Raw genomic sequence first — 14,519 nt, forward strand, 5'->3', positions numbered from 1 at the left:
AAAGAACAGTCTGGTTCTTGTCAAAGACATGCTCCTAGGATGGATAAATTGTTGGCATTCCAGAACCTTTCCCAGTGTTAGAGGAAGTACAGAGGGCAGATGTTAGCAGAGGAAGAAGTCAGTGGAACTGCTAAGAGGAGCAGGAGAGAATCAGAGAAAGGACCTCAGTCAAGGGATATTGTAAGTAGGTACTCAAGGCTCGTTGGGATTATTTCACAGCAAGCATCAGCTATGGGCTTACACTGTGGAATGGATACATAGGCGAACCTGTTAGTGGAAACAAACTAAAAGAGCATGTTGAATTGAGTAAAAACTTAGATTTGTGAAACTGGGACTTGAGTTGGAATATAGCATCACCAAACAAACATTGTGTGTGTGTGTCTGTGTGTATCTGTGTGTGTGTGTGTGTGTCCTTAGGGTTTGTCATTTATCATATTTCATCTATAAATGTGTTCACAGTGAATGCATAGACTTAGCTTAGTTTACCAAGCCATAGAAATAGAAACTGGTTCTAGCCGTTTGTATTTTACCCTTGAAAATGTATAACCAGGCACATACTGGTCTCTAAATTGAAGATCTTCCTAGATAACTTCCTTACTAATTTGGTCTGGTTGCCCTGCAGGCCTGCCGGACTAGAGCTGTCATGCTGAGACATTACTCCATGTTTCTTTCTGCTTTTCTTTCATTTTGGTTCATTTTCTCATTTTATTAAAGAAAATCGTCTAATGGCTGCCCATGAGAAAAAATACATAGGATGTGATTTTTTTAGATCATTCATGTCTTAAAATTTATTTCTTTAATTTTCTACTTGCCTGCCAATTTAGCTTATTATAGAGTTTTAGGTTGGAATTCATTTCCTTTCAAAATTTTCTATCTTGTGCTCCATTATATTCTAGCTTCTAGCGTGGCTGCTGCAAAGTCTACTGTCATTTCAATTCTTTACCTTTTCTATGGGACATGTTTTTGTTCTCTTTGGAAGCTTTTTATATATTTTTTTTTATTCCCATTATCTGAAATGTCATCACAACGTGAGTTGGTGTGGGCCTTTCTCACGATGTTGGGCTGTCAGAGGGTTCATTTGGGCTGGAAATTCATGCCTTCCAAATAAGAAGTATTTATTACTATTTTTATTATTATCATCATTACATTTCCTTTATCCTCTTTTATTCTGGATCTCCCATTATGTGGACGTTGGATATTTCATATTGATGCATCATGGAGTAAAAAATGTTTTCATTTATTTGGACTCTTCTATTTTCTATCTGGTTTTGGTTTCACCTTTTTGAAAGATATCTTCAACATTATATTCCAAATTTTTATTTGATTTGTTTATAACAGGTATCATATTTTTTGTCTTTCAAAAGTTTTTTGTTGTTTGCCTGTTTGTTTTTAATAGCCTTCTATCACTTAACAAATACACCTTCTTTTGTCTGCAAGGAAACTGATCATAATTCTGATATTCCCTATATTTCCAGCCTTACTTCTGTTTGCTTCAAATTCCTTTTCAAAAGAGTTGTTTTCATCTCTGTCTTTCAAGAAGGGACTTTCTTAAAATGAATTAAATGTGAATTTGAGACCCTTTGTGCTTGGGCAGGACTTTGCAACGGGTAAGCTTCACCACAGAGGAAATGGAAATGGTGGGGATCTGGCCATTTTCTCAGATTTTTTCCAACTGCTAGGAGGAATAGATTTTTTTTTTTTTTTTTTCTTTTCAGGTTATTTGGCTTCTCCAAAGAAGAAACTTGCAGTCCTCTGGCCGGGATCTGTGCCTGGGTCACAGCGTTCTTGAAATTGAGGAATATGCGGTTGCCAAAGCTTCATTTCAGTTTGTAGAATTTCAGTGCATTCTCCTCTTTTCAGCATGCTGCCTCTTTCTTCCCTTCCGTGTGCCAGGTGGTCCCGGGGCCTGAGCCCCTCTAGTTCCAATTTTCTGCAGAGTCCCTGGGATCCTGCTGGGGTGGGGAAAGAATCACTTGGCTGCCCAGCATGCAGCCTGCACTGAGCTCCAGGTGAAGTCCAAACCGTGTCTCCGTGTCTCCGTGTTCCGCCTGTTACCTCACCCAGACTTGAGCCCCAAGTCTGCTCAAGGGGCTGAGCCTGCTCCTGAGTCTGTGATCCCAACGGCTGGCTTCTCCTTTGTGATCTTCTTACACCTTGGGTTTTCCTTCACTGCTTACGTGGCTTTAGCACATCTCATGAGTCTTCACATACGATGTGGGCCTTACCAAGAAAGAACCCTAAGTTTATAATAATGGAATATTAATGGAATAATCATAATAATGGAATAATAATGATGATGATGATGATGATGGAATAATAATGGAATAAAGGAGAGAGAGAGCTGTGCATGGAAATATCACGAACAGAGTCGAGCAGCTGACAAGAATATGGATTATATGCTTGTACGGGGCACGCGGGGTGGGGTGGCAGAGGCTGTGGGAAAACCAAAATGAGAAAAAAAGAGTCCCTTTGAGGAAGAGCAGACGACGGTTCTGTGGGAGCCAGTTAACGGGGACCTGAAGGCTGAGCTGCAGAACTGGAAATAGTTACAAAAGGCAGACGAGGAGCCATTAGCAACAGATTTGTGGTGAAGGTTTCATGAGATGAAATAGGGAGGCAGGGACATCCTGCGGTGCCTTTCTCGTAAGCCGGATAGATGAGTGGTGAGAGCCACAGCAAGACCGGGAAATCCCCAGTGAACTAGAAATGAAAGAGGTAAAGAGCATTATTGGGAGAAGTTCTCAGAAATCTCAGATTCTAAGGGCTACGTACCAGGCATTGCATTATTATCGTGAGGTCCCCTTGAAAATGAAGAGTTATATTAAAGTATCTAAGGTGTGTCTTTATGATTCTGGAAACATCTGTATGAAAAATAAACTGTTATTCAATTTTCCAAATATTTCTGTGGAACATGGACACAAAATCGCACACCTGGGGCAACTGGGTGGCTCGGTAGTTAAAGCCTCTCCCTTCGGCTCAGGTCATGGTCTCAAGGGCCTGGAATCCAGCCCGGTATCAAGGTCCCTGCTTGGCAAGGAGCCTGCTTTCCCCCCTCTCTCTCTCTGCCTGCCTCTCTGCCTACTTGTGATCTTTGTCTGTCAAAGAGATAAATAAAATCTTTAAAAAAAAAAAGAAAATCCTAAAAAAAAAATGCACACTTAAATTCCTGGCAGATTTAGAAATGCTTACATTAAACACCATCACCAAAAAAAAAAAAAAAAAAAGAAAGAAAGAAAGAAAAAAAAAAAAAAGAAAAGAAAATACCTCAGGGCTTTAGAAGAAAAAACTTTATGACTTAAAGTTTCCCCATGCAGAAAGAGCTCCCAAATATATCCCCTGTACCTGGCACAGAAGCCATGAAGAAATAATTTTATTAGAAAAGAAAGTTTTGATAAACAAAGTCAATTCTTAAAATGCCATCGGGTACAAGAGGATGGATTGCTAGTAGAGTTTTAGACATATGGTTTATTATTCAATAATGCTTGATTATGACTAAACTTGCTAAATTATGATAGAAATATAACATATATAAATATAAAAATAATTAGAGACTGATACTGGTTTTACAACAAGAAAACAGATTTGCGGTTAGGCATATTCAAGTACGAAAAGAAATGAACAATTTATAGCAAGATAGTTTCTCTTGGGTTTTGTGCATTTGGAGATGTTCCGCCGAAAGTCCTAGTTCAGGTACAAACCTGTGCTTCTTAAAATACATTTTTAACTCTGGCCAAAGCGCTGTTTCTTCCCCCTTGAAATTATGCCGGTCATGCAGACAGCCCTAGTGTGATCGCTAAGTTAGCATTCGGTGGGAACATTCGGACCAGCAACTCCATCCCCGGGGCACATAACCACCAGTTATTTCCGGACCCGACTGGAGGCGCTCAGTTTCCTCTTCTCTGAGAGGCAGCTGTCACAGCAATTTAGTGTCTCTTGCCACCACAGCAGGACATTGATTAGTTTGACTGTGGGAAAGCAAATGCCACCCACAGAATAATCAGTTCTATTTTTTTCAGTGGTGGGCAAAAGGGTATCTGCTCCTAGACCAGCTTTGTGCGAAGACAGCCACCTCACAATCTGTTTTTCCTGCTTGCCTGATGTCACACTCTCCTCCCCACCCCCAGAGAGCTGGAGAGAATTCTAAGTAAGCTGCAGCACTCTGTGGTCCCCAGGGGAGTCTTTACTTATCTCAGATGCGGAGTCCAGTGATATCTTGTAGATGGAAAGGAACTGTGGTTCTGGGCGGACCCGTGAGGTAGAGGAAGTCAGGTATCAGCAGTGTCCCAAATTCCTCTCCTATTAAACCCTCATTTGTTTTTGCTTTTGGGTTTGTTTTTATTTTTGTTTTTGTTTTAGATTTTGTTTATTCTTTTTGAGAGAGGGAGAGAGATAAAGAGAGAGAACAAGAGCATCCGGGAGAGGAGGAAGCAGGCCCCCATTTGAGCCAAGAGCCTGACCCAGCAGGGCGCCTGGGTGGCTCAGTGGGTTAAAGCCTCTGCCTTCGGCTTAGGTCATGATCTCAGAGTCCTGGGATCGAGCCCCACATTGGGCTCTCTGCTCGCCAGGGAGTCTGCTTCCCCCTCTCTCTCTCTCTCTGCCTGCCTTTCTGCCTACTTGTGATCTCTGTCAAATACATAAATTAATAAAATCTTTAAAAAAAAAAAAAAAAGAGCCTGACCCAGGGTCCAACCCAGGACCCTGGGATTACGACCTGAGCCGAAGGCAGAGGTCGTAATGCTTCACTGACTGAGCCACCCAGACACCCCCAATCCCCCTTTGTTAAAGGAAATGCCTAGTTCACTTTTTATGTCACCCCAAAAACGTTCCTTCTGGGATTCATCTTTTTAAAAAAATCTCTATGATCATCTCACATCTTAAAGCTGGTCATGGATGCCACCTCACTTTTCAGATTAAAATAAAAAATTATTATCATGGCCTAAAGCCCTGCACAGTCCAGCCGCTAACCCCGTAAGCAGCCTCATCCCATTCTCCCCACTCAGTCAGTCAGCTCTGGGAGGACAGCTTCTCTCCTTTACTCCAATTGCTTCTTCCTGCCTCGTGGGAGCGGCTCTCTCACTGGCAAATTCCAGTTTCCTTCTGGCAGATTTTTACCAACTCCAAGATCCCAGTATGTTCCACTTCCCAAGGAGGATATATTCCACGGCCAAATTCAATTAGATTCTGCCGATGTGCCTTCTGATACTCTCTGTATTTTTCCTCCATGGCACTTAGCAAAATTGTTGTGGGATAGTTATTTGGTATGTGGTTATTGGTTGATTGTTCACATCCCCCACCTAACGTAAGCTCCATGAGAACAGGGACAGTATCTTCTTTGTCACCCCTATACCTCCAAAGCTCAGCATGGCGCTTCACCCATAATGATGTCATCAAAGCTAAGAATTTGGTGAATTTAGGGGTGCTTGTGTGGTTCAGTTGGTTAAGCAACTGCCTTTGGCTCAGGTCGTGATCCTGGAGTCCCAGGATTGAGTCTGTGGGGAGTCTATTTCTCCCTCTGACTTGTCCCCTTTCATGCTATTGCTCTCTCTCTCTCAAATAAATAAATAAATAAACAAATAAATAATTTGGTGAATTTAGGACGCCCCCAAACCCTTACATTCTCTACCAGGTCCTGAAACGGATAGAAACACTATTAATATCTAAACATTCTCACCAACATAAGACCTGAGTTCCCCAGACCCCAATTCTATACTATTCCTGCTTTTATTCCTCATGTATATCCTATAAGCAATTAAAGCAGAGTTATTTAGTGATTTCACTAAAAATGTTGAGCTGGTGTTTTTAGTGTTGTCTAATTTTTGGGGGGGCAGAAATTCTGGATATGACACATACATATTTTTATAGAACTTTGTTGTGCAATGTGTAATCCTGAAGTTTATCAGGTCAGTTCAACCAACTCTGATTTCAACCAGAAAGACAGGAACTGATTCTAACTATATTCTGGTTGTCTATAACTACCTACTGAACAACCCAAGATTTAGTGCTTTAAAACAACAATTACTCATTTTGCTAATATATGTAATTTGGACAGGGTTCTGTGCAGACTACTCATCTCTGTTCCTTGAAGCATCTGCTGGAGTGGCTTGACCAGGATTGGAGGTTCCATTTCCATAAAGGCCCATCTGCTCAGAGTTTGCACTGGTTGTCAACTGGACACTCCCCCGAGGGCCTTTCTTTCTTTCCCATTGGGCTTCTCTGTGGACCGCTTGGACTTCCTCTCATAATGTAACTCAGTCTCAGAGATGAGTGTAAGAGGTAGTAGAAGCTGCCAGTCTCTGAAGTGCTGGCCCAGAAAGTGGCCCAGGATGACTTCTGCTGCATTCAGTTGGTCAAGCGCTCTAGACTGAAGGTTTGTGTCTCCCAAAATTCATATGTTGAAACCTAATCCCCAGTGTGATGATGTCTGGAGGCGGGCCTTTGGAGGTGATTAGGCCAGAAGGGTGGAACCGTCCTGGAGGGGATTTGTGCCCTTATAAAAGAGACCCTAGAGAGCTCCCTCACTCTCTCTGCCATGTCCACAAGCCCACAGCGAAGAGTTGGCCGTCTTTGAACTCCACCAGACACCTCATCTGCTGGCGCCTTGCCCTTGGACTTCTCAGCCTCCAGAACTGTGAGCAATAAATTTCCATTGTCTAAACCTCCCCGCCTATGGTATTTTGCTATATCACAGCTGGAATGAACTAAGACACCAAGGCGGTCATAGCATCCCCTAGATTCAAAGGGAAGGATATATCAAATAATTTTATACAACCCTGTTCTTGTTCCTGGAAAGAAGCAGTTGAGTGATCCACACCTGGGTTGGTTACCAAGGCACTTAAGGGGGAAGCAGAAGTTAACACTTGTTGCCAACATTGCTTTTGCCTTCTTTCCCTATGTCTTTGCTTAGGGTTTGGAAGAATCCTTTGAGGTAGTTGGGTAAGGACGATTGTCAACAATGTGGAGATAGATCGTGACTGTATTTAGTCCATCACTTCATCACTTCTAGGTCTGATAAAAAAAAAATCAACTAAAACTATTCAGCCTTTTTACTCTGTACAACCTTTTGTCGCAAGTGATATGTTTTTTAGTCGGGCTTTAGGGAAAGGAGTCAGTGGTAGGATTTACGAAATCTGTAGCCAGACTCAAGTCTTGCTTCTGAACGTCAGCTGTGATAGTAATTCAGTGTCAGAAGCAGAGTGCAAAGAGGAAAAGTTATTGCTGGTGAGAGAAAACCAGGCTGCCGAGTTCGGGTGGGGTAGCAGGGGAAGGCTTCCTAGAGCAGGTAGGGTTCTGATGACACCTTGTAAGATGGCAAAGATGTAGAGTGGTGTGAAAGGGGAGACAAGGCAGAGATTCTTCAAAGCAGCTTCCCTACATTTCACCGTGAGCAGTAGCCTACAAGGGGGAAAGCAGGCGACAAGGCTGAATAGATTGGGGTCAGTGTGCCCAAACCATGGGATGGCCACCCTGGATTTCAACGCTGGAACTGCGGCTCTGACTGGCAACAGAAGCTCGGTGGTTGGTCACCCATGCCTGAGTGGCAGGGACAGAAGCAACGAGAACGGGGCCGGAGAGGAGACCCAGGGACAGTGGGGGCAGAGGTTGGGCCAGTGCTTGGTGGACAGCCTGTCAGGGCAGGACGGATGCAGAATTGTAATAGGGAGGGATCGGAGCCCCAGGTTCATGTGCCAGGTCCTCAGACAACCTTCTGGAAATCTCTAAAAGCAATGAAGCAGCGAAAAGGAAGGGCAGAGACCTTGATGTACACTGCAGCAAACCGCTGAGCTGACCTTAGTGAGTCTAACCGGTCTCTCTGACCTTCACAGGAACCAAGCCGAGGCCCCACATTTTTGAGATGACCTTTGTCAAGTGGTGGCAGCCACAGGAGGGTTTTGAGCAGAGAAATGGCAGACCAGGAGTGGTCCTGGAAGATGAATCACGTGGCGAGGCCAGTGAGTGACACATATATTTTAAACAAAGATCTGTTGTCACAAACCACACTGCCACCACTATCCACCAACGATGCTGAAGGCACTTTGTATCTGGATACTGTGTGGGGAGTGTGGGGTGATCTTCATGCAATCCAATGAAATGACTAGAACGAATATTATTCTTCCCTTTTGGTCAAGGGGGGAAATGCAAAACTGACAGTGTGAATAACTTGTCTAAAGTAACAGCTCAAATTAGCATCAGAGCAGGGAGTGAAACTTTCTGTAACTCTCAGTCTCTTTGCAGTAAACTCTGATCACTGTTAGGTGTAGGCGGGGCCCGTAAGTTTAAGGACTGTCTCATGGGCTACTGGAGGGGCCAGAGGGAACCTCTTTCCACTCCTTCCATGTGGCAAAGCCCACAGTTGCCCTCTGCAGTTGCAGAAACCTGAAACTTCAGTAAAGACTGGAGCTTACCCTTGTGGCCAAGTCCACACATCTGTCATAAAGAAAAATAAAGATTAAAAAATAAATAAATAAAGAGGCACCTGGTTTTCTCAATCGGTTAAGTGTCTGTCTTCGGTTCAGGTCATTGGGCTCCCTGCTCAGTGGGCAGTCGGCTTCTCTCTCTGCCTACTGCTCCCCCTGCTTGGGCTCTCTCTGACAAAAAAATAAATAAAATCTTAAATAAAATATTTTGTAGAGTGGCCCCAGGAGCTCATAGTTACAGTTGAAAGAAACAGCTTGTAAGCTTGTAATTTCTCACACGTGGTATTCCCTCTTCATTTTATGGAAAAGAATACCAAGATCCAGAGGGGTTAATTAACTTATCCAAGATCACACAGCTACTCACCGGTGGATCCCCAACCAGAATCTACGTTTTAGGGGCACCTGGGTGGCTCAGTGGGTTAAAGCCTCTGCCTTCGGCTAAGGTCATGATCCCAGGGTCCTGAGATCAAGCCCCACATTGGGCTCTCTGCTCAGTAGGGAGCCTACATTCCCCCCAGCACCACCCCCCCGCCTGTCTCTCTGCCTACTTGTGATCTCTGTCTATCAAATCAATAAATAAAATATTAAAAAAAAAATAAAAAGAATTTAGGTCTTATGTTTTAAGGTGCAATTTCAATGATGGACCTTTTAAAATTCTGTTTATTCTGTTAGGAGGTTAGAAAGGCCAGAAAAGGAATCCAGAATCATTCTTTATTGATCCCTTAGATTTCCCTTGGTCTAATAGTGTTCTTTGTGGTTACAACATCTAATACAAACAAAAATCTTTATCATTTTTTTGACTGATTTGCTTGGATCAGACCTATAGATGAAGACTTGGTTGACAGAGAGCAACAAACAGTCATAGATGGTTAGAAACTTTCCCCCAACTTTCCCTGACCTTCCTTCAGATACTCTATATAGAATGCCCTTGAGGCCAACCATGGTGTCTTATGTTTTTTTATTACCTAATTTTGAGTTTCTAGGAGATACTCAAATAACAACTAATCGATTAAGGTAGATAAAACCACCCTGAACCCAGTGCTGGACAACACAGCTACATACAGGGGTCCAGCTTGGTCCAAAGGTCAGCTCCCCAGGGCTGTGAGCTGCGCGCGAGCCAACCACCTGTCCCAGTGACTGTGGTCTGGTGGAGAACCCTGTGTGTGGAGAATGAGGATGTACAATGAGAATGTAAACCTTGGGAGTTTTCAAGAACACACACATTTATTTTGAGTTCTCACAGTAGCGGGATGAGATTGAGGTGGTCTCAGGGACTAGTGAAGGGACTAGTTAATGTGAAGGCAGCTGGCAGGGGAAGGGATCACTCAAGGGCCATCACCAAGGGGACAGTTCTGTTAGCATACTTCCAGCTCCATGAGGACCAGTGGACGAAACAAGATGTGGTGAAGAGAGGAGAGGTACCCAAATGACATGCCATTTCCACTCTTGTCTGCTTCTCTGATCCAGGTCCCAGGTAAGTCCAAGTGCTCTGGGCTTGGGGCATAAACCTGGGAATACTACCCCTGGCCAGCTGTAACTTTTGACAGAAGACTTAACCTTTCTGCCTATCAGGTGCCTGATTTGTAAAAATGAGCATATCCATAGCTACCTCAGGTGGTAAAGAAGGCTTCCTCTGGGACCAGCAGTATACAAAAACTTCCACATTGATCATCACTGACCCACAACCCATTGAAGATAGAGGAATATTGTCTCCTCAACAATCAATTCATTGTTTAAAAACCTCCATTCTTCTCCCATGTTTATTCCACATGATATTCAGTCTCTTTTATGGTGAAAATGAAATCACATGTGTGAATACTCCAGCACTGTCTGATACATTTTTGGCATTCTAAATTTTCCTTCCTGCCTCTTCTCTCTCCTTTCTCTGTCTCTCTGCCTTCTTTCCTTTGCTATTTTAAAGAACCTAGCTCTTCGTCTGCCATTACATCTATGTATTTCTGTAGAATACACAGGCATCGTGGCTCCAGCAAAGAGAAATATTGAAGAATTCTCATCCTATAGTAGGGATTGTGATTTTGCAATTCATTTTCAAGCCACATTCGTTCATCTAGGATTGTGGCTTAACACATAAAAAACTGTATCTTGGAAAAGAAGTTCTGTAGTTTCTAGAGTCCGGTAGAGATACTTCCAAACATACTTTGCCTCCTTTCGGTTTTCCTAAGGCTGGTCTTAAGCTAGCCTATTAATTCCGTATAGGATAGTCTTTATACTATTTCTGATTTAATTTGTGTCTCCTGTGGAAATCCTGTTCTGCATCCTTGAGTCTCTACCTTTTTTTTTTCTTTGACTCTTATGCCAAGCTAGGATTTATGCTGGTTATAACCTTGCATAGCCTATCAAAGATTTAGGCGTATTGATCATTTTCTCTCTTCTACTACTTCAGCAGCCTTTCATTTCCCAGGCCTCCATGGGGACATTTCCACCACTGGTAAGAGCTTCCAGAAGGTCTCCTCTCAGGGGGCTCCTGGAATACTTCAGCAAACACAAATCAGATTTTTAACAACAGCTACACTAGTCTTTTCAGTGCTCAGTCACTGACATGTACCAGAGGCAAGTTTATAATAGCTTTTGGGTCCCATACCTCGTAGAGGAAAGATTCATTTCGGCACACTGTTTCTTTTTTAAAATCTATAGTTAAAAAACCTATTGTTTTGAAACCCTGTCTTAAGAAAATTGCCATTTGCCCTTCAGCATATAAGAAAGATTGTGACAAATGCTGATTTGTAATAAAACATATACAGATAATAAATTCTAAGCATTGGGAAAAAACAAAATAAATGAACTAACTACCACAAAATATTTTTTTTTCAAGATTTTATTTATTTATTTGACAGACAGAATCACAAGTAGGCAGAGAAGCAGGCTCCCCGCTGAGCAGAAAGCCCAATGTGGGCTCGATCCCAGGACCCGGGGATCATGACCTGAGCCGAAGGCAGAGGCTTTAACCCACTGAGCCACCCAGGTGCCCCCACAAAATATTTTTTGTGGATATTTTTGAAGAAGGAGAACAACCATAAGATATTCATAGTTTCACATAATTACAAGTTTCAGACCCCAAAACACCACATGCATCATTGTGTCCAAATGCCTCACTTTATAAATGAGATCCTGAGAAAATAATTGATTTAGCCAAAGCTACCTAGTCACATTTCTTTTTCAAGGATTTGAGTCCATCTGGGATTAAAACAACAAACACCGTTGTGCTTTATTCTTTGCCTCCTATTTGCAAAGCAACTGCTCTGGAAATATAGTCCTTGCTCTAATACGGTTGCAAGTTTCCTTAGACCTAACAAACCGGGGGTGCTACAGGGGTCACTTTAATTCTATTTACCGAAAGTTCAATGACTCACTACTCTCCACATCTCATGGGTTCATATCTTATACTCTTATGTCTTGAGGTCTCCGAGTGTTACTCAGAAGTCAATCTCTCAGCACTATTTTCCTTTCCACAGCTACTGACCTGATCCTCTGACTAAATTCCAAGGATCCTTATACTGCCACTGCTCCCTACGCCCTCCATGAGATGATGCATGTCTCTGCCAGGGCTAGTTCCGGATAAAGTATAAGAACAGCTTTCTTGGGGGCGCCTGGGTGGCTTGGTCGTTAGGCATCTGCCTTCAGCTGAGGTCATGATTCCTGGGATGGAGACCTGCGTCAGGCTCCTTACTCAGTGGGAAGTCTGTTTCTCCCTCTCCCACTCTCCCTGCTTGTATTCCCTCTCTCACTGTCTCTTTCTCTGTGTCAAAAAAATAAATAAAACCTTTAAAAAAAAGAGAGAGAGAGAGAGAGAGAGAATGCCTTTCTTCTCTTGGGGTCACCCTTTGTCACTGAGAATCAGCCCAGAACTTAAAAGGTCAACCTCCCGGTGTATCTATTTTACTCCTCTTTCTCCCTCTGCCAACCAGCTTTTTCTGCTTTCCCTTCACGTGGCAGATTATATTGCTGTGACTCCAATTCAGTGGTTTATATGATTCAGCCCTATGGAGAGACTTCTCGGACATCTTGGAATTTCAATTCCAGGATCTCATGAAAGAAAATCAGAATGACCTATCTTGAGTAGAATGTCTACACCAGGTCCAGTCAGCCATGGCTAGGATTGAATGATACAAATATGTGTGCAATGCATCAGCCTCTAGGAAATAGGAGTGTCAAGTGGGGATCTCATGAAGGGAGAAATGGCCCGTGGACTGAGCAGATATCCAATGGGTGTGCTGTGGGGCCCCTAGTCAGACACCGAGGTGCTCGTCCCACTTCTCCTCTTCCTAGTTTTTGAGACAAATACTTAACCTGTCTGAATCAAAGAATGTGAATGCATATATGTGTGCTACTTATCTGATCAACTTATCAGACATTCCTGAGCATTTCCGGATCCCAGCGGTGAGCTGAACTTAAGCTCCCGCTGACATAAATTTGCCTCCCAATATTTAAAGAAATAGCTATATAGTTGACCCAGAAAATTTTAATCTAGTACAATCACTTGAGCATAAGACGAACTTTGCTCAGTTTCACTTTTTTACTTATCAGAGAAAATTTCCAAAGCCAATACTGATTGTGTGTCAGGTAATGAAAATTCACCATATCTTCTTCACTCTACAAAATCTACCCTGAGATTCTGAGTCTTTGAAGCATCCTTTTGAGCACAGCTCCTCCTTGTCTCCAAATACTTTAAAAATCCAAGCTTGATTTTAAATACCAGTGTGGAACTGCCTCCAAATTAATTCTCTTGTTTGTTTACTGGGGAAACATGATAATTTGTTTTCGTGGTGCCAAAGAAAAGGAAATCTTGTCAGCTCAGAATTCAGACATCCAGAAGAATGGCATATTCCACTATTTTCTTTCAGGCAAAGCTTTTCAGTCTACCCAACCCAGAGGGTATCAGTGGGGTTCTGTGGCCTCAGAATACCCGTGCCTTTGTGGGGGCACCGGGCTCGGCTTTCAATGTGGACTCTGCGGACCAAGTCGCCTTTCCAAGAAAAGAACAATCTGGAGAGAAATTCATCTCATTTATTGTAAAACATGAAAATGCAATTATGCAATTTGCAATTAAAATGAGGCTTTCGGTCTTTAAATTTAAATTGCTGAATCACTTGCCGCTTACACTTTGCTTTATATATTTTGTATTTCCTGTGATTATGTCTCCTCTTCTCAGTGACGGCAGAGACCAGGCACCAAACTTTTCAAATCTTCCACAGCTATTTTTATGGTACCTTATACATAGTAACATCTATTGCCTATTAACTTAAACTGGGTGCAAACACTTACATTTTAATTGCATTTCTTTAGATTAAATCGAATCCTCCAACTGAACACTGAAAGCACAAACACAACGCTATTTACCATTCTTTATTTTGCGGAGTCTATTTTGCATTTTGAATGATCTTTATAAAATGCTAAACCCCCGGCTTTCCACTAAATCTAAAATATTTTAAGTAAAATAGAAGACAAAATTACCCTGTGCCTAAAGTAAAAGTTGGAGTCAGCAGTCTTGAGTCCTGTCATCAGCTTCACCTGAATTTATCCCTTCCTCTGAAACAATTTTCCCTAATCAGAACAATCTTCTAAGAGGATAAGTGGAAGCTCCCACGGAGAGATACTGATCCAGGATTCTTCTGGTAAATGCTGTTAAGGTAAACACTTGGTAGATACTGTGTCACTGAAACTCTCCTTATCTGCTTAGGGACATTCTTTTCTCTGTGCTTTAATCATCACAGAGCAACCTGGACCAGGCCACAGTCTAAGGCAAGAGTCAGAAGGAAGAACACCAGTGTCTTCCCAACAAAGTTTACATTCTAGAAAGGTATCAGTGATGCATCTATCTACTCAATTTCTTCCTTTTTTGTTTTGTTTTATCGAAGCAGAAAATAAGAGTGTTAGGGAAGGGCCCAGTGTTTTTCTGCGAAGCCAGGGTGGGCAAGATGAGAGGACCTTGGCTTCCAGGATATGTTTTGCCCTAAAGGAACAGACCCCAGTACTTGAGGTAGATGTCCATTACAGATCACTGTTCATTCTTTGGACCATCCTTCAGCTTAGATCATAAACAGAGACCTCTGACATTTGCTGTCTTTCTTCACCCATTGCTCTTAC

This window comes from Neovison vison, chromosome 1, assembly GCF_020171115.1.
Source record: "Neovison vison isolate M4711 chromosome 1, ASM_NN_V1, whole genome shotgun sequence".
NCBI lineage: Eukaryota > Metazoa > Chordata > Mammalia > Carnivora > Mustelidae > Neogale > Neogale vison.